The sequence below is a fragment of the Rhinichthys klamathensis genome, unplaced genomic scaffold, assembly GCF_029890125.1.
Source record: "Rhinichthys klamathensis goyatoka isolate OS25496 unplaced genomic scaffold, OSU_Roscu_1.1 h1tg000001l_1, whole genome shotgun sequence".
Classification (NCBI taxonomy): Eukaryota; Metazoa; Chordata; class Actinopteri; order Cypriniformes; family Leuciscidae; genus Rhinichthys; species Rhinichthys klamathensis.
In genome coordinates, this window is record NW_026606555.1 from 1988563 (window position 1) to 2004481 (window position 15919).

General features: G+C 47.2%; 18 non-coding genes across 18 annotated transcripts; all 18 read left to right on the plus strand.

Annotated features, from left to right (window-relative positions):
• The first annotated feature begins 388 nt into the window (after nucleotides 1-388).
• On the plus strand, nucleotides 389-462 carry trnan-guu (transfer RNA asparagine (anticodon GUU)). Its single transcript has one exon. It is a non-coding gene; the product is annotated as a tRNA-Asn (tRNA).
• Nucleotides 463-1522: 1060 nt separating this feature from the next.
• Nucleotides 1523-1596, plus strand: trnan-guu (transfer RNA asparagine (anticodon GUU)). Its single transcript has one exon. It is a non-coding gene; the product is annotated as a tRNA-Asn (tRNA).
• Nucleotides 1597-2438: 842 nt separating this feature from the next.
• On the plus strand, nucleotides 2439-2512 carry trnan-guu (transfer RNA asparagine (anticodon GUU)). Its single transcript has one exon. It is a non-coding gene; the product is annotated as a tRNA-Asn (tRNA).
• Nucleotides 2513-4722: 2210 nt separating this feature from the next.
• On the plus strand, nucleotides 4723-4796 carry trnan-guu (transfer RNA asparagine (anticodon GUU)). The gene has a single exon. It is a non-coding gene; the product is annotated as a tRNA-Asn (tRNA).
• Nucleotides 4797-5848: 1052 nt separating this feature from the next.
• On the plus strand, nucleotides 5849-5921 carry trnak-cuu (transfer RNA lysine (anticodon CUU)). The gene has a single exon. It is a non-coding gene; the product is annotated as a tRNA-Lys (tRNA).
• Nucleotides 5922-6067: 146 nt separating this feature from the next.
• On the plus strand, nucleotides 6068-6141 carry trnan-guu (transfer RNA asparagine (anticodon GUU)). The gene has a single exon. It is a non-coding gene; the product is annotated as a tRNA-Asn (tRNA).
• An 842-nt stretch (nucleotides 6142-6983) lies between these two features.
• trnak-cuu (transfer RNA lysine (anticodon CUU)) lies at nucleotides 6984-7056 on the plus strand. Its single transcript has one exon. It is a non-coding gene; the product is annotated as a tRNA-Lys (tRNA).
• A 146-nt stretch (nucleotides 7057-7202) lies between these two features.
• trnan-guu (transfer RNA asparagine (anticodon GUU)) lies at nucleotides 7203-7276 on the plus strand. The gene has a single exon. It is a non-coding gene; the product is annotated as a tRNA-Asn (tRNA).
• Nucleotides 7277-8118: 842 nt separating this feature from the next.
• trnak-cuu (transfer RNA lysine (anticodon CUU)) lies at nucleotides 8119-8191 on the plus strand. The gene has a single exon. It is a non-coding gene; the product is annotated as a tRNA-Lys (tRNA).
• Nucleotides 8192-8337: 146 nt separating this feature from the next.
• Nucleotides 8338-8411, plus strand: trnan-guu (transfer RNA asparagine (anticodon GUU)). The gene has a single exon. It is a non-coding gene; the product is annotated as a tRNA-Asn (tRNA).
• Nucleotides 8412-9253: 842 nt separating this feature from the next.
• Nucleotides 9254-9326, plus strand: trnak-cuu (transfer RNA lysine (anticodon CUU)). Its single transcript has one exon. It is a non-coding gene; the product is annotated as a tRNA-Lys (tRNA).
• Nucleotides 9327-9472: 146 nt separating this feature from the next.
• trnan-guu (transfer RNA asparagine (anticodon GUU)) lies at nucleotides 9473-9546 on the plus strand. The gene has a single exon. It is a non-coding gene; the product is annotated as a tRNA-Asn (tRNA).
• A 1991-nt stretch (nucleotides 9547-11537) lies between these two features.
• Nucleotides 11538-11610, plus strand: trnak-cuu (transfer RNA lysine (anticodon CUU)). Its single transcript has one exon. It is a non-coding gene; the product is annotated as a tRNA-Lys (tRNA).
• Nucleotides 11611-11756: 146 nt separating this feature from the next.
• On the plus strand, nucleotides 11757-11830 carry trnan-guu (transfer RNA asparagine (anticodon GUU)). Its single transcript has one exon. It is a non-coding gene; the product is annotated as a tRNA-Asn (tRNA).
• Nucleotides 11831-12672: 842 nt separating this feature from the next.
• On the plus strand, nucleotides 12673-12745 carry trnak-cuu (transfer RNA lysine (anticodon CUU)). Its single transcript has one exon. It is a non-coding gene; the product is annotated as a tRNA-Lys (tRNA).
• Nucleotides 12746-12891: 146 nt separating this feature from the next.
• Nucleotides 12892-12965, plus strand: trnan-guu (transfer RNA asparagine (anticodon GUU)). The gene has a single exon. It is a non-coding gene; the product is annotated as a tRNA-Asn (tRNA).
• A 1886-nt stretch (nucleotides 12966-14851) lies between these two features.
• trnak-cuu (transfer RNA lysine (anticodon CUU)) lies at nucleotides 14852-14924 on the plus strand. Its single transcript has one exon. It is a non-coding gene; the product is annotated as a tRNA-Lys (tRNA).
• Nucleotides 14925-15070: 146 nt separating this feature from the next.
• Nucleotides 15071-15144, plus strand: trnan-guu (transfer RNA asparagine (anticodon GUU)). Its single transcript has one exon. It is a non-coding gene; the product is annotated as a tRNA-Asn (tRNA).
• The last annotated feature ends 775 nt before the right edge of the window (nucleotides 15145-15919 follow it).

A 15919-nucleotide genomic window follows, 5' to 3' on the forward strand; every position in this document is an offset into this window, starting at 1 on the left:
CAAATACCCATTTCCAACTTTTGACTGTGATCTAATGGGGGTTTTGGTCATAAAAGGAGGCCACCAGTAACTTGTAACCTATCAAGCTCTCAGACATGAGGCCAATCGATTCGCAAAATATGAGGCTCCATTAAAATCTGCGACCAGCCCGAAGCAAAGCCCTGCACCCGCCCGGCTAGCTCAGTCGGTAGAGCCTGAGACTCTTAATCTCAGGGTCGTGGGTTCGAGCCCCACGTTGGGCGTATCTATTAGCTATCTCTCTTCCCAACAGGTGGTCTCGGTTTTCAGCGCGCTGTACACATTACGCTAGTGGAAAACTTGTTTGTCTTTGCCGGAAACGTCCAATTGTGCTTTTTTATAACGTGACCCAGTGGCTGACTTGCCGCCGGTCTCTGTGGCGCAATTGGTTAGCGCGTTCGGCTGTTAACCGAAAGGATGGTGGTTCGAGCCCACCCAGGGACGATGGATGTTTTGTTCCAAGGGGTGGAGGAGGCCTGTGTTCCAAAGAGGTCCTGTTCAAAACTCCTTTCAAATCACCATCGAGCATCTGTGGTGTGTGGATATAATGGTGATGTTTTGTTCCAAGTGGAGGAGGAGGCCTGTGTTCCAAAGAGGTCCTGTTCAAAACTCCTTTCAAATCACCATCGAGCATCTGTGGTGTGAGGATATAATGGTAATGTTTTGTTCCAAGTGGAGGAGGAGGCCTGTGTTCCAAAGAGGTCCTGTTCAAAACTCCTTTCAAATCACCATCGAGCATCTGTGGTGTGTGGATATAATGGTGATGTTTTGTTCCAAGTGGAGGAGGAGGCCTGTGTTCCAAAGAGGTCCTGTTCAAAACTCCTTTCAAATCACCATCGAGCATCTGTGGTGTGAGGATATAATGGTGATGTTTTGTTCCAAGTGGAGGAGGAGGCCTGTGTTCCAAGAGGTCCTGTTCAAAACTCCTTTTAAATCCCCATCGAGCATCTGTGGTGTGTGGATGGAATGATCATGTTTTGTTCCAAGTGTGGAGGAGGCCTGTGTTCCAAAGAGGTCCTGTTCAAAATTCCTTTTAAATCACCATCGAGGCCTCCTCGATGCCCTACTGTGTTCCAGTGAGGTCCTGTTCAAAACTCCTTTCAAATCACCACCTTTCAAATACCCATTTCCAACTTTTGACTGTGATCGAATGGGGGTTTTGGTCATAAAAGGAGGCCACCAGTAACTTGTAACCTATCAAGCTCTCAGACATGAGGCCAATCGATTCGCAAAATATGAGGCTCCATTAAAATCTGCGACCAGCCCGAAGCAAAGCCCTGCACCCGCCCGGCTAGCTCAGTCGGTAGAGCCTGAGACTCTTAATCTCAGGGTCGTGGGTTCGAGCCCCACGTTGGGCGTATCTATTAGCTATCTCTCTTACCAACAGGTGGTCTCGGTTTTCAGCGCGCTGTACACATTACGCTAGTGGAAAACTAGTTTGTCTTTGCCGGAAACGTCCAATTGTGTTTTTTTATAACCTGACCCAGTGGCTGACTTGCCGCCGGTCTCTGTGGCGCAATTGGTTAGCGCGTTCGGCTGTTAACCGAAAGGATGGTGGTTCGAGCCCACCCAGGGACGATGGATGTTTTGTTCCAAGGGGTGGAGGAGGCCTGTGTTCCAAAGAGGTCCTGTTCAAAACTCCTTTCAAATCACCATCGAGCATCTGTGGTGTGAGGATATAATGGTAATGTTTTGTTCCAAGTGGAGGAGGAGGCCTGTGTTCCAAAGAGGTCCTGTTCAAAACTCCTTTCAAATCACCATCGAGCATCTGTGGTGTGTGGATATAATGGTGATGTTTTGTTCCAAGTGGAGGATGAGGCCTGTGTTCAAAACTCCTTTCAAATCACCATTGAGCATCTGTGGTGTGTGGATGGAATGATCATGTTTTGTTGATCATTCCAAGTGTGGAGGAGGCCTGTGTTCCAAAGAGGTCCTGTTCAAAATTCCTTTTAAATCACCATCGAGGCCTCCTCGATGCCCTACTGTGTTCCAGTGAGGTCCTGTTCAAAACTCCTTTCAAATCACCACCTTTCAAATACCCATTTCCAACTTTTGACTGTGATCGAATGGGGGTTTTGGTCATAAAAGGAGGCCACCAGTAACTTGTAACCTATCAAGCTCTCAGACATGAGGCCAATCGATTCGCAAAATATGAGGCTCCATTAAAATCTGCGACCAGCCCGAAGCAAAGCCCTGCACCCGCCCGGCTAGCTCAGTCGGTAGAGCCTGAGACTCTTAATCTCAGGGTCGTGGGTTCGAGCCCCACGTTGGGCGTATCTATTAGCTATCTCTCTTCCCAACAGGTGGTCTCGGTTTTCAGCGCGCTGTACACATTACGCTAGTGGAAAACTAGTTTGTCTTTGCCGGAAACGTCCAATTGTGCTTTTTTATAACCTGACCCAGTGGCTGACTTGCCGCCGGTCTCTGTGGCGCAATTGGTTAGCGCGTTCGGCTGTTAACCGAAAGGATGGTGGTTCGAGCCCACCCAGGGACGATGGATGTTTTGTTCCAAGGGGTGGAGGAGGCCTGTGTTCCAAAGAGGTCCTGTTCAAAACTCCTTTCAAATCACCATCGAGCATCTGTGGTGTGAGGATATAATGGTAATGTTTTGTTCCAAGTGGAGGAGGAGGCCTGTGTTCCAAAGAGGTCCTGTTCAAAACTCCTTTCAAATCACCATCGAGCATCTGTGGTGTGTGGATATAATGGTGATGTTTTGTTCCAAGTGGAGGAGGAGGCCTGTGTTCCAAAGAGGTCCTGTTCAAAACTCCTTTCAAATCACCATCGAGCATCTGTGGTGTGAGGATATAATGGTAATGTTTTGTTCCAAGTGGAGGAGGAGGCCTGTGTTCCAAAGAGGTCCTGTTCAAAACTCCTTTCAAATCACCATCGAGCATATGTGGTGTGTGGATATAATGGTGATGTTTTGTTCCAAGTGGAGGAGGAGGCCTGTGTTCCAAGAGGTCCTGTTCAAAACTCCTTTCAAATCACCATCGAGCATCTGTGGTGTGAGGATATAATGGTGATGTTTTGTTCCAAGTGGAGGAGGAGGCCTGTGTTCCATTGAGGTCCTGTTCAAAACTCCTTTTAAATCCCCATCGAGCATCTGTGGTGTGTGGATGGAATGATCATGTTTTGTTCCAAGTGTGGAGGAGGCCTGTGTTCCAAAGAGGTCCTGTTCAAAATTCCTTTTAAATCACCATCGAGCATCTGTGGTGTGTGGATGGAATGATCATGTTTTGTTCCAAATGGTAGAGGAGACTGTGTTCCAAAGAGGTCCTGTTCAAAACTCCTTTCAAATCACCATCGAGCATCTGTGGTGTGAGGATATAATGGTGATGTCCTCCATCCCTTGTTTTGTTCCAAGGGGTGGAGGAGGCCTGTGTTCCAAAGAGGTCCTGTTCAAAACTCCTTTCAAATCACCATCGAGCATCTGTGGTGTGAGGATATAATGGTGATGTTTTGTTCCAAGTGGAGGATGAGGCCTGTGTTCAAAACTCCTTTCAAATCACCATTGAGCATCTGTGGTGTGTGGATGGAATGATCATGTTTTGTTCCAAGTGTGGAGGAGGCCTGTGTTCCAAAGAGGTCCTGTTCAAAATTCCTTTCAAATCACCATCGAGCATCTGTGGTGTGTGGATATAATGGTGATGTTTTGTTCCAAGTGGTAGAGGAGGACTGTGTTCCATTGAGGTCCTGTTCAAAACTCCTTTCAAATCACCATCGAGCATCTGTGGTGTGTGGATATAATGGTGATGTTTTGTTCCAAGTGGAGGAGGAGGCCTGTGTTCCAAAGAGGTCCTGTTCAAAACTCCTTTCAAATCACCATCGAGCATCTGTGGTGTGTGGATATAATGGTGATGTTTTGTTCCAAGTGGAGGAGGAGGCCTGTGTTCCAAAGAGGTCCTGTTCAAAACTCCTTTCAAATCACCATCGAGCATCTGTGGTGTGAGGATATAATGGTGATGTTTTGTTCCAAGTGGAGGAGGAGGCCTTTGTTCCATTGAGGTCCTGTTCAAAACTCCTTTCAAATCACCATTGAGAATCTGTGGTGTGTGGATGGAATGATCATGTTTTGTTCCAAGTGGTAGAGGAGGACTGTGTTCCATTGAGGTCCTGTTCAAAACTCCTTTTAAATCCCCATCGAGCATCTGTGGTGTGTGGATGGAATGATCATGTTTTGTTCCAAGTGTGGAGGAGGCCTGTGTTCCAAAGAGGTCCTGTTCAAAATTCCTTTTAAATCACCATCGAGGCCTCCTCGATGCCCTACTGTGTTCCAGTGAGGTCCTGTTCAAAACTCCTTTCAAATCACCACCTTTCAAATACCCATTTCCAACTTTCGACTGTGATCGAATGGGGGTTTTGGTCATAAAAGAAGGCCACCAGTAACTTGTAACCTATCAAGCTCTCAGACATGAGGCCAATCGATTCGCAAAATATGAGGCTCCATTAAAATCTGCGACCAGCCCGAAGCAAAGCCCTGCACCCGCCCGGCTAGCTCAGTCGGTAGAGCATGAGACTCTTAATCTCAGGGTCGTGGGTTTGAGCCCCACGTTGGGCGTATCTATTAGCTATCTCTCTTCCCAACAGGTGGTCTCGGTTTTCAGCGCGCTGTACACATTACGCTAGTGGAAAACTTGTTTGTCTTTGCCGGAAACGTCCAATTGTGCTTTTTTATAACGTGACCCAGTGGCTGACTTGCCGCCGGTCTCTGTGGCGCAATTGGTTAGCGCGTTCGGCTGTTAACCGAAAGGATGGTGGTTCGAGCCCACCCAGGGACGATGGATGTTTTGTTCCAAGGGGTGGAGGAGGCCTGTGTTCCAAAGAGGTCCTGTTCAAAACTCCTTTCAAATCACCATCGAGCATCTGTGGTGTGTGGATATAATGGTGATGTTTTGTTCCAAGTGGAGAAGGAGGCCTGTGTTCCAAAGAGGTCCTGTTCAAAACTCCTTTCAAATCACCATCGAGCATCTGTGGTGTGAGGATATAATGGTAATGTTTTGTTCCAAGTGGAGGAGGAGGCCTGTGTTCCAAAGAGGTCCTGTTCAAAACTCCTTTCAAATCACCATCGAGTATCTGTGGTGTGTGGATATAATGGTGATGTTTTGTTCCAAGTGGAGGAGGAGGCCTGTGTTCCAAAGAGGTCCTGTTCAAAACTCCTTTCAAATCACCATCGAGCATCTGTGGTGTGAGGATATAATGGTGATGTTTTGTTCCAAGTGGAGGAGGAGGCCTGTGTTCCATTGAGGTCCTGTTCAAAACTCCTTTCAAATCACCATCGAGCATCTGTGGTGTGTGGATATAATGGTGATGTTTTGTTCCAAATGGAGGAGGAGGCCTGTGTTCCAAAGAGGTCCTGTTCAAAACTCCTTTCAAATCACCATCGAGCATCTGTGGTGTGAGGATGGAATGATCATGTTTTGTTCCAAGTGGTAGAGGAGGACTGTGTTCCATTGAGGTCCTGTTCAAAACTCCTTTTAAATCCCCATCGAGCATCTGTGGTGTGTGGATGGAATGATCATGTTTTGTTCCAAGTGTGGAGGAGGCCTGTGTTCCAAAGAGGTCCTGTTCAAAATTCCTTTTAAATCACCATCGAGGCCTCCTCGATGCCCTACTGTGTTCCAGTGAGGTCCTGTTCAAAACTCCTTTCAAATCACCACCTTTCAAATACCCATTTCCAACTTTTGACTGTGATCTAATGGGGGTTTTGGTCATAAAAGGAGGCCACCAGTAACTTGTAACCTATCAAGCTCTCAGACATGAGGCCAATCGATTCGCAAAATATGAGGCTCCATTAAAATCTGCGACCAGCCCGAAGCAAAGCCCTGCACCCGCCCGGCTAGCTCAGTCGGTAGAGCATGAGACTCTTAATCTCAGGGTCGTGGGTTCGAGCCCCACGTTGGGCGTATCTATTAGCTATCTCTCTTCCCAACAGGTGGTCTCGGTTTTCAGCGCGCTGTACACATTACGCTAGTGGAAAACTTGTTTGTCTTTGCCGGAAACGTCCAATTGTGCTTTTTTATAACGTGACCCAGTGGCTGACTTGCCGCCGGTCTCTGTGGCGCAATTGGTTAGCGCGTTCGGCTGTTAACCGAAAGGATGGTGGTTCGAGCCCACCCAGGGACGATGGATGTTTTGTTCCAAGGGGTGGAGGAGGCCTGTGTTCCAAAGAGGTCCTGTTCAAAACTCCTTTCAAATCACCATCGAGCATCTGTGGTGTGTGGATATAATGGTGATGTTTTGTTCCAAGTGGAGGAGGAGGCCTGTGTTCCAAAGAGGTCCTGTTCAAAACTCCTTTCAAATCACCATCGAGCATCTGTGGTGTGAGGATATAATGGTAATGTTTTGTTCCAAGTGGAGGAGGAGGCCTGTGTTCCAAAGAGGTCCTGTTCAAAACTCCTTTCAAATCACCATCGAGCATCTGTGGTGTGTGGATATAATGGTGATGTTTTGTTCCAAGTGGAGGAGGAGGCCTGTGTTCCAAAGAGGTCCTGTTCAAAACTCCTTTCAAATCACCATCGAGCATCTGTGGTGTGAGGATATAATGGTGATGTTTTGTTCCAAGTGGAGGAGGAGGCCTGTGTTCCATTGAGGTCCTGTTTAAAACTCCTTTTAAATCCCCATCGAGCATCTGTGGTGTGTGGATGGAATGATCATGTTTTGTTCCAAGTGTGGAGGAGGCCTGTGTTCCAAAGAGGTCCTGTTCAAAATTCCTTTTAAATCACCATCGAGGCCTCCTCGATGCCCTACTGTGTTCCAGTGAGGTCCTGTTCAAAACTCCTTTCAAATCACCACCTTTCAAATACCCATTTCCAACTTTTGACTGTGATCGAATGGGGGTTTTGGTCATAAAAGGAGGCCACCAGTAACTTGTAACCTATCAAGCTCTCAGACATGAGGCCAATCGATTCGCAAAATATGAGGCTCCATTAAAATCTGCGACCAGCCCGAAGCAAAGCCCTGCACCCGCCCGGCTAGCTCAGTCGGTAGAGCATGAGACTCTTAATCTCAGGGTCGTGGGTTCGAGCCCCACGTTGGGCGTATCTATTAGCTATCTCTCTTCCCAACAGGTGGTCTCGGTTTTCAGCGCGCTGTACACATTACGCTAGTGGAAAACTTGTTTGTCTTTGCCGGAAACGTCCAATTGTGCTTTTTTATAACGTGACCCAGTGGCTGACTTGCCGCCGGTCTCTGTGGCGCAATTGGTTAGCGCGTTCGGCTGTTAACCGAAAGGATGGTGGTTCGAGCCCACCCAGGGACGATGGATGTTTTGTTCCAAGGGGTGGAGGAGGCCTGTGTTCCAAAGAGGTCCTGTTCAAAACTCCTTTCAAATCACCATCGAGCATCTGTGGTGTGTGGATATAATGGTGATGTTTTGTTCCAAGTGGAGGAGGAGGCCTGTGTTCCAAAGAGGTCCTGTTCAAAACTCCTTTCAAATCACCATCGAGCATCTGTGGTGTGAGGATATAATGGTAATGTTTTGTTCCAAGTGGAGGAGGAGGCCTGTGTTCCAAAGAGGTCCTGTTCAAAACTCCTTTCAAATCACCATCGAGCATCTGTGGTGTGTGGATATAATGGTGATGTTTTGTTCCAAGTGGAGGAGGAGGCCTGTGTTCCAAAGAGGTCCTGTTCAAAACTCCTTTCAAATCACCATCGAGCATCTGTGGTGTGAGGATATAATGGTGATGTTTTGTTCCAAGTGGAGGAGGAGGCCTGTGTTCCATTGAGGTCCTGTTTAAAACTCCTTTTAAATCCCCATCGAGCATCTGTGGTGTGTGGATGGAATGATCATGTTTTGTTCCAAGTGTGGAGGAGGCCTGTGTTCCAAAGAGGTCCTGTTCAAAATTCCTTTTAAATCACCATCGAGGCCTCCTCGATGCCCTACTGTGTTCCAGTGAGGTCCTGTTCAAAACTCCTTTCAAATCACCACCTTTCAAATACCCATTTCCAACTTTTGACTGTGATCGAATGGGGGTTTTGGTCATAAAAGGAGGCCACCAGTAACTTGTAACCTATCAAGCTCTCAGACATGAGGCCAATCGATTCGCAAAATATGAGGCTCCATTAAAATCTGCGACCAGCCCGAAGCAAAGCCCTGCACCCGCCCGGCTAGCTCAGTCGGTAGAGCATGAGACTCTTAATCTCAGGGTCGTGGGTTCGAGCCCCACGTTGGGCGTATCTATTAGCTATCTCTCTTCCCAACAGGTGGTCTCGGTTTTCAGCGCGCTGTACACATTACGCTAGTGGAAAACTTGTTTGTCTTTGCCGGAAACGTCCAATTGTGCTTTTTTATAACGTGACCCAGTGGCTGACTTGCCGCCGGTCTCTGTGGCGCAATTGGTTAGCGCGTTCGGCTGTTAACCGAAAGGATGGTGGTTCGAGCCCACCCAGGGACGATGGATGTTTTGTTCCAAGGGGTGGAGGAGGCCTGTGTTCCAAAGAGGTCCTGTTCAAAACTCCTTTCAAATCACCATCGAGCATCTGTGGTGTGTGGATATAATGGTGATGTTTTGTTCCAAGTGGAGGAGGAGGCCTGTGTTCCAAAGAGGTCCTGTTCAAAACTCCTTTCAAATCACCATCGAGCATCTGTGGTGTGAGGATATAATGGTAATGTTTTGTTCCAAGTGGAGGAGGAGGCCTGTGTTCCAAAGAGGTCCTGTTCAAAACTCCTTTCAAATCACCATCGAGCATCTGTGGTGTGTGGATATAATGGTGATGTTTTGTTCCAAGTGGAGGAGGAGGCCTGTGTTCCAAAGAGGTCCTGTTCAAAACTCCTTTCAAATCACCATCGAGCATCTGTGGTGTGAGGATATAATGGTGATGTTTTGTTCCAAGTGGAGGAGGAGGCCTGTGTTCCATTGAGGTCCTGTTTAAAACTCCTTTTAAATCCCCATCGAGCATCTGTGGTGTGTGGATGGAATGATCATGTTTTGTTCCAAGTGTGGAGGAGGCCTGTGTTCCAAAGAGGTCCTGTTCAAAATTCCTTTTAAATCACCATCGAGGCCTCCTCGATGCCCTACTGTGTTCCAGTGAGGTCCTGTTCAAAACTCCTTTCAAATCACCACCTTTCAAATACCCATTTCCAACTTTTGACTGTGATCGAATGGGGGTTTTGGTCATAAAAGGAGGCCACCAGTAACTTGTAACCTATCAAGCTCTCAGACATGAGGCCAATCGATTCGCAAAATATGAGGCTCCATTAAAATCTGCGACCAGCCCGAAGCAAAGCCCTTCACCCGCCCGGCTAGCTCAGTCGGTAGAGCATGAGACTCTTAATCTCAGGGTCGTGGGTTCGAGCCCCACGTTGGGCGTATCTATTAGCTATCTCTCTTCCCAACAGGTGGTCTCGGTTTTCAGCGCGCTGTACACATTACGCTAGTGGAAAACTAGTTTGTCTTTGCCGGAAACGTCCAATTGTGCTTTTTTATAACCTGACCCAGTGGCTGACTTGCCGCCGGTCTCTGTGGCGCAATTGGTTAGCGCGTTCGGCTGTTAACCGAAAGGATGGTGGTTCGAGCCCACCCAGGGACGATGGATGTTTTGTTCCAAGGGGTGGAGGAGGCCTGTGTTCCAAAGAGGTCCTGTTCAAAACTCCTTTCAAATCACCATCGAGCATCTGTGGTGTGAGGATATAATGGTAATGTTTTGTTCCAAGTGGAGGAGGAGGCCTGTGTTCCAAAGAGGTCCTGTTCAAAACTCCTTTCAAATCACCATCGAGCATCTGTGGTGTGTGGATATAATGGTGATGTTTTGTTCCAAGTGGAGGAGGAGGCCTGTGTTCCAAAGAGGTCCTGTTCAAAACTCCTTTCAAATCACCATCGAGCATCTGTGGTGTGAGGATATAATGGTAATGTTTTGTTCCAAGTGGAGGAGGAGGCCTGTGTTCCAAAGAGGTCCTGTTCAAAACTCCTTTCAAATCACCATCGAGCATATGTGGTGTGTGGATATAATGGTGATGTTTTGTTCCAAGTGGAGGAGGAGGCCTGTGTTCCAAGAGGTCCTGTTCAAAACTCCTTTCAAATCACCATCGAGCATCTGTGGTGTGAGGATATAATGGTGATGTTTTGTTCCAAGTGGAGGAGGAGGCCTGTGTTCCATTGAGGTCCTGTTCAAAACTCCTTTTAAATCCCCATCGAGCATCTGTGGTGTGTGGATGGAATGATCATGTTTTGTTCCAAGTGTGGAGGAGGCCTGTGTTCCAAAGAGGTCCTGTTCAAAATTCCTTTTAAATCACCATCGAGCATCTGTGGTGTGTGGATGGAATGATCATGTTTTGTTCCAAATGGTAGAGGAGACTGTGTTCCAAAGAGGTCCTGTTCAAAACTCCTTTCAAATCACCATCGAGCATCTGTGGTGTGAGGATATAATGGTGATGTCCTCCATCCCTTGTTTTGTTCCAAGGGGTGGAGGAGGCCTGTGTTCCAAAGAGGTCCTGTTCAAAACTCCTTTCAAATCACCATCGAGCATCTGTGGTGTGAGGATATAATGGTGATGTTTTGTTCCAAGTGGAGGATGAGGCCTGTGTTCAAAACTCCTTTCAAATCACCATTGAGCATCTGTGGTGTGTGGATGGAATGATCATGTTTTGTTCCAAGTGTGGAGGAGGCCTGTGTTCCAAAGAGGTCCTGTTCAAAATTCCTTTCAAATCACCATCGAGCATCTGTGGTGTGTGGATATAATGGTGATGTTTTGTTCCAAGTGGTAGAGGAGGACTGTGTTCCATTGAGGTCCTGTTCAAAACTCCTTTCAAATCACCATCGAGCATCTGTGGTGTGTGGATATAATGGTGATGTTTTGTTCCAAGTGGAGGAGGAGGCCTGTGTTCCAAAGAGGTCCTGTTCAAAACTCCTTTCAAATCACCATCGAGCATCTGTGGTGTGTGGATATAATGGTGATGTTTTGTTCCAAGTGGAGGAGGAGGCCTGTGTTCCAAAGAGGTCCTGTTCAAAACTCCTTTCAAATCACCATCGAGCATCTGTGGTGTGAGGATATAATGGTGATGTTTTGTTCCAAGTGGAGGAGGAGGCCTTTGTTCCATTGAGGTCCTGTTCAAAACTCCTTTCAAATCACCATTGAGAATCTGTGGTGTGTGGATGGAATGATCATGTTTTGTTCCAAGTGGTAGAGGAGGACTGTGTTCCATTGAGGTCCTGTTCAAAACTCCTTTTAAATCCCCATCGAGCATCTGTGGTGTGTGGATGAAATGATCATGTTTTGTTCCAAGTGTGGAGGAGGCCTGTGTTCCAAAGAGGTCCTGTTCAAAATTCCTTTTAAATCACCATCGAGGCCTCCTCGATGCCCTACTGTGTTCCAGTGAGGTCCTGTTCAAAACTCCTTTCAAATCACCACCTTTCAAATACCCATTTCCAACTTTCGACTGTGATCGAATGGGGGTTTTGGTCATAAAAGAAGGCCACCAGTAACTTGTAACCTATCAAGCTCTCAGACATGAGGCCAATCGATTCGCAAAATATGAGGCTCCATTAAAATCTGCGACCAGCCCGAAGCAAAGCCCTGCACCCGCCCGGCTAGCTCAGTCGGTAGAGCATGAGACTCTTAATCTCAGGGTCGTGGGTTCGAGCCCCACGTTGGGCGTATCTATTAGCTATCTCTCTTCCCAACAGGTGGTCTCGGTTTTCAGCGCGCTGTACACATTACGCTAGTGGAAAACTTGTTTGTCTTTGCCGGAAACGTCCAATTGTGCTTTTTTATAACGTGACCCAGTGGCTGACTTGCCGCCGGTCTCTGTGGCGCAATTGGTTAGCGCGTTCGGCTGTTAACCGAAAGGATGGTGGTTCGAGCCCACCCAGGGACGATGGATGTTTTGTTCCAAGGGGTGGAGGAGGCCTGTGTTCCAAAGAGGTCCTGTTCAAAACTCCTTTCAAATCACCATCGAGCATCTGTGGTGTGTGGATATAATGGTGATGTTTTGTTCCAAGTGGAGAAGGAGGCCTGTGTTCCAAAGAGGTCCTGTTCAAAACTCCTTTCAAATCACCATCGAGCATCTGTGGTGTGAGGATATAATGGTAATGTTTTGTTCCAAGTGGAGGAGGAGGCCTGTGTTCCAAAGAGGTCCTGTTCAAAACTCCTTTCAAATCACCATCGAGTATCTGTGGTGTGTGGATATAATGGTGATGTTTTGTTCCAAGTGGAGGAGGAGGCCTGTGTTCCAAAGAGGTCCTGTTCAAAACTCCTTTCAAATCACCATCGAGCATCTGTGGTGTGAGGATATAATGGTGATGTTTTGTTCCAAGTGGAGGAGGAGGCCTGTGTTCCATTGAGGTCCTGTTCAAAACTCCTTTCAAATCACCATCGAGCATCTGTGGTGTGTGGATGGAATGATCATGTTTTGTTCCAAGTGTGGAGGAGGCCTGTGTTCCAAAGAGGTCCTGTTCAAAATTCCTTTTAAATCACCATCGAGGCCTCCTCGATGCCCTACTGTGTTCCAGTGAGGTCCTGTTCAAAACTCCTTTCAAATCACCACCTTTCAAATACCCATTTCCAACTTTTGACTGTGATCGAATGGGGGTTTTGGTCATAAAAGGAGGCCACCAGTAACTTGTAACCTATCAAGCTCTCAGACATGAGGCCAATCGATTCGCAAAATATGAGGCTCCATTAAAATCTGCGACCAGCCCGAAGCAAAGCCCTTCACCCGCCCGGCTAGCTCAGTCGGTAGAGCATGAGACTCTTAATCTCAGGGTCGTGGGTTCGAGCCCCACGTTGGGCGTATCTATTAGCTATCTCTCTTCCCAACAGGTGGTCTCGGTTTTCAGCGCGCTGTACACATTACGCTAGTGGAAAACTAGTTTGTCTTTGCCGGAAACGTCCAATTGTGCTTTTTTATAACCTGACCCAGTGGCTGACTTGCCGCCGGTCTCTGTGGCGCAATTGGTTAGCGCGTTCGGCTGTTAACCGAAAGGATGGTGGTTCGAGCCCACCCAGGGACGATGGATGTTTTGTTCCAAGGGGTGGAGGAGGCCTGTGTTCCAAAGAGGTCCTGTTCAAAACTCCTTTCAAATCACCATCGAGCATCTGTGGTGTGAGGATATAATGGTAATGTTTTGTTCCAAGTGGAGGAGGAGGCCTGTGTTCCAAAGAGGTCCTGTTCAAAACTCCTTTCAAATCACCATCGAGCATCTGTGGTGTGAGGATATAATGGTAATGTTTTGTTCCAAGTGGAGGAGGAGGCCTGTGTTCCAAAGAGGTCCTGTTCAAAACTCCTTTCAAATCACCATCGAGCATATGTGGTGTGTGGATATAATGGTGATGTTTTGTTCCAAGTGGAGGAGGAGGCCTGTGTTCCAAGAGGTCCTGTTCAAAACTCCTTTCAAATCACCATCGAGCATCTGTGGTGTGAGGATATAATGGTGATGTTTTGTTCCAAGTGGAGGAGGAGGCCTGTGTTCCATTGAGGTCCTGTTCAAAACTCCTTTTAAATCCCCATCGAGCATCTGTGGTGTGTGGATGGAATGATCATGTTTTGTTCCAAGTGTGGAGGAGGCCTGTGTTCCAAAGAGGTCCTGTTCAAAATTCCTTTTAAATCACCATCGAGCATCTGTGGTGTGTGGATGGAATGATCATGTTTTGTTCCAAATGGTAGAGGAGACTGTGTTCCAAAGAGGTCCTGTTCAAAACTCCTTTCAAATCACCATCGAGCATCTGTGGTGTGAGGATATAATGGTGATGTCCTCCATCCCTTGTTTTGTTCCAAGGGGTGGAGGAGGCCTGTGTTCCAAAGAGGTCCTGTTCAAAACTCCTTTCAAATCACCATCGAGCATCTGTGGTGTGAGGATATAATGGTGATGTTTTGTTCCAAGTGGAGGATGAGGCCTGTGTTCAAAACTCCTTTCAAATCACCATTGAGCATCTGTGGTGTGTGGATGGAATGATCATGTTTTGTTCCAAGTGTGGAGGAGGCCTGTGTTCCAAAGAGGTCCTGTTCAAAATTCCTTTCAAATCACCATCGAGCATCTGTGGTGTGTGGATATAATGGTGATGTTTTGTTCCAAGTGGTAGAGGAGGACTGTGTTCCATTGAGGTCCTGTTCAAAACTCCTTTCAAATCACCATCGAGCATCTGTGGTGTGTGGATATAATGGTGATGTTTTGTTCCAAGTGGAGGAGGAGGCCTGTGTTCCAAAGAGGTCCTGTTCAAAACTCCTTTCAAATCACCATCGAGCATCTGTGGTGTGTGGATATAATGGTGATGTTTTGTTCCAAGTGGAGGAGGAGGCCTGTGTTCCAAAGAGGTCCTGTTCAAAACTCCTTTCAAATCACCATCGAGCATCTGTGGTGTGAGGATATAATGGTGATGTTTTGTTCCAAGTGGAGGAGGAGGCCTTTGTTCCATTGAGGTCCTGTTCAAAACTCCTTTCAAATCACCATTGAGAATCTGTGGTGTGTGGATGGAATGATCATGTTTTGTTCCAAGTGGTAGAGGAGGACTGTGTTCCATTGAGGTCCTGTTCAAAACTCCTTTTAAATCCCCATCGAGCATCTGTGGTGTGTGGATGAAATGATCATGTTTTGTTCCAAGTGTGGAGGAGGCCTGTGTTCCAAAGAGGTCCTGTTCAAAATTCCTTTTAAATCACCATCGAGGCCTCCTCGATGCCCTACTGTGTTCCAGTGAGGTCCTGTTCAAAACTCCTTTCAAATCACCACCTTTCAAATACCCATTTCCAACTTTCGACTGTGATCGAATGGGGGTTTTGGTCATAAAAGAAGGCCACCAGTAACTTGTAACCTATCAAGCTCTCAGACATGAGGCCAATCGATTCGCAAAATATGAGGCTCCATTAAAATCTGCGACCAGCCCGAAGCAAAGCCCTGCACCCGCCCGGCTAGCTCAGTCGGTAGAGCATGAGACTCTTAATCTCAGGGTCGTGGGTTCGAGCCCCACGTTGGGCGTATCTATTAGCTATCTCTCTTCCCAACAGGTGGTCTCGGTTTTCAGCGCGCTGTACACATTACGCTAGTGGAAAACTTGTTTGTCTTTGCCGGAAACGTCCAATTGTGCTTTTTTATAACGTGACCCAGTGGCTGACTTGCCGCCGGTCTCTGTGGCGCAATTGGTTAGCGCGTTCGGCTGTTAACCGAAAGGATGGTGGTTCGAGCCCACCCAGGGACGATGGATGTTTTGTTCCAAGGGGTGGAGGAGGCCTGTGTTCCAAAGAGGTCCTGTTCAAAACTCCTTTCAAATCACCATCGAGCATCTGTGGTGTGTGGATATAATGGTGATGTTTTGTTCCAAGTGGAGAAGGAGGCCTGTGTTCCAAAGAGGTCCTGTTCAAAACTCCTTTCAAATCACCATCGAGCATCTGTGGTGTGAGGATATAATGGTAATGTTTTGTTCCAAGTGGAGGAGGAGGCCTGTGTTCCAAAGAGGTCCTGTTCAAAACTCCTTTCAAATCACCATCGAGTATCTGTGGTGTGTGGATATAATGGTGATGTTTTGTTCCAAGTGGAGGAGGAGGCCTGTGTTCCAAAGAGGTCCTGTTCAAAACTCCTTTCAAATCACCATCGAGCATCTGTGGTGTGAGGATATAATGGTGATGTTTTGTTCCAAGTGGAGGAGGAGGCCTGTGTTCCATTGAGGTCCTGTTCAAAACTCCTTTCAAATCACCATCGAGCATCTGTGGTGTGTGGATATAATGGTGATGTTTTGTTCCAAATGGAGGAGGAGGCCTGTGTTCCAAAGAGGTCCTGTTCAAAACTCCTTTCAAATCACCATCGAGCATCTGTGGTGTGAGGATGGAATGATCATGTTTTGTTCCAAGTGGTAGAGGAGGACTGTGTTCCATTGAGGTCCTGTTCAAAACTCCTTTTAAATCCCCATCGAGCATCTGTGGTGTGTGGATGGAATGATCATGTTTTGTTCCAAGTGTGGAGGAGGCCTGTGTTCC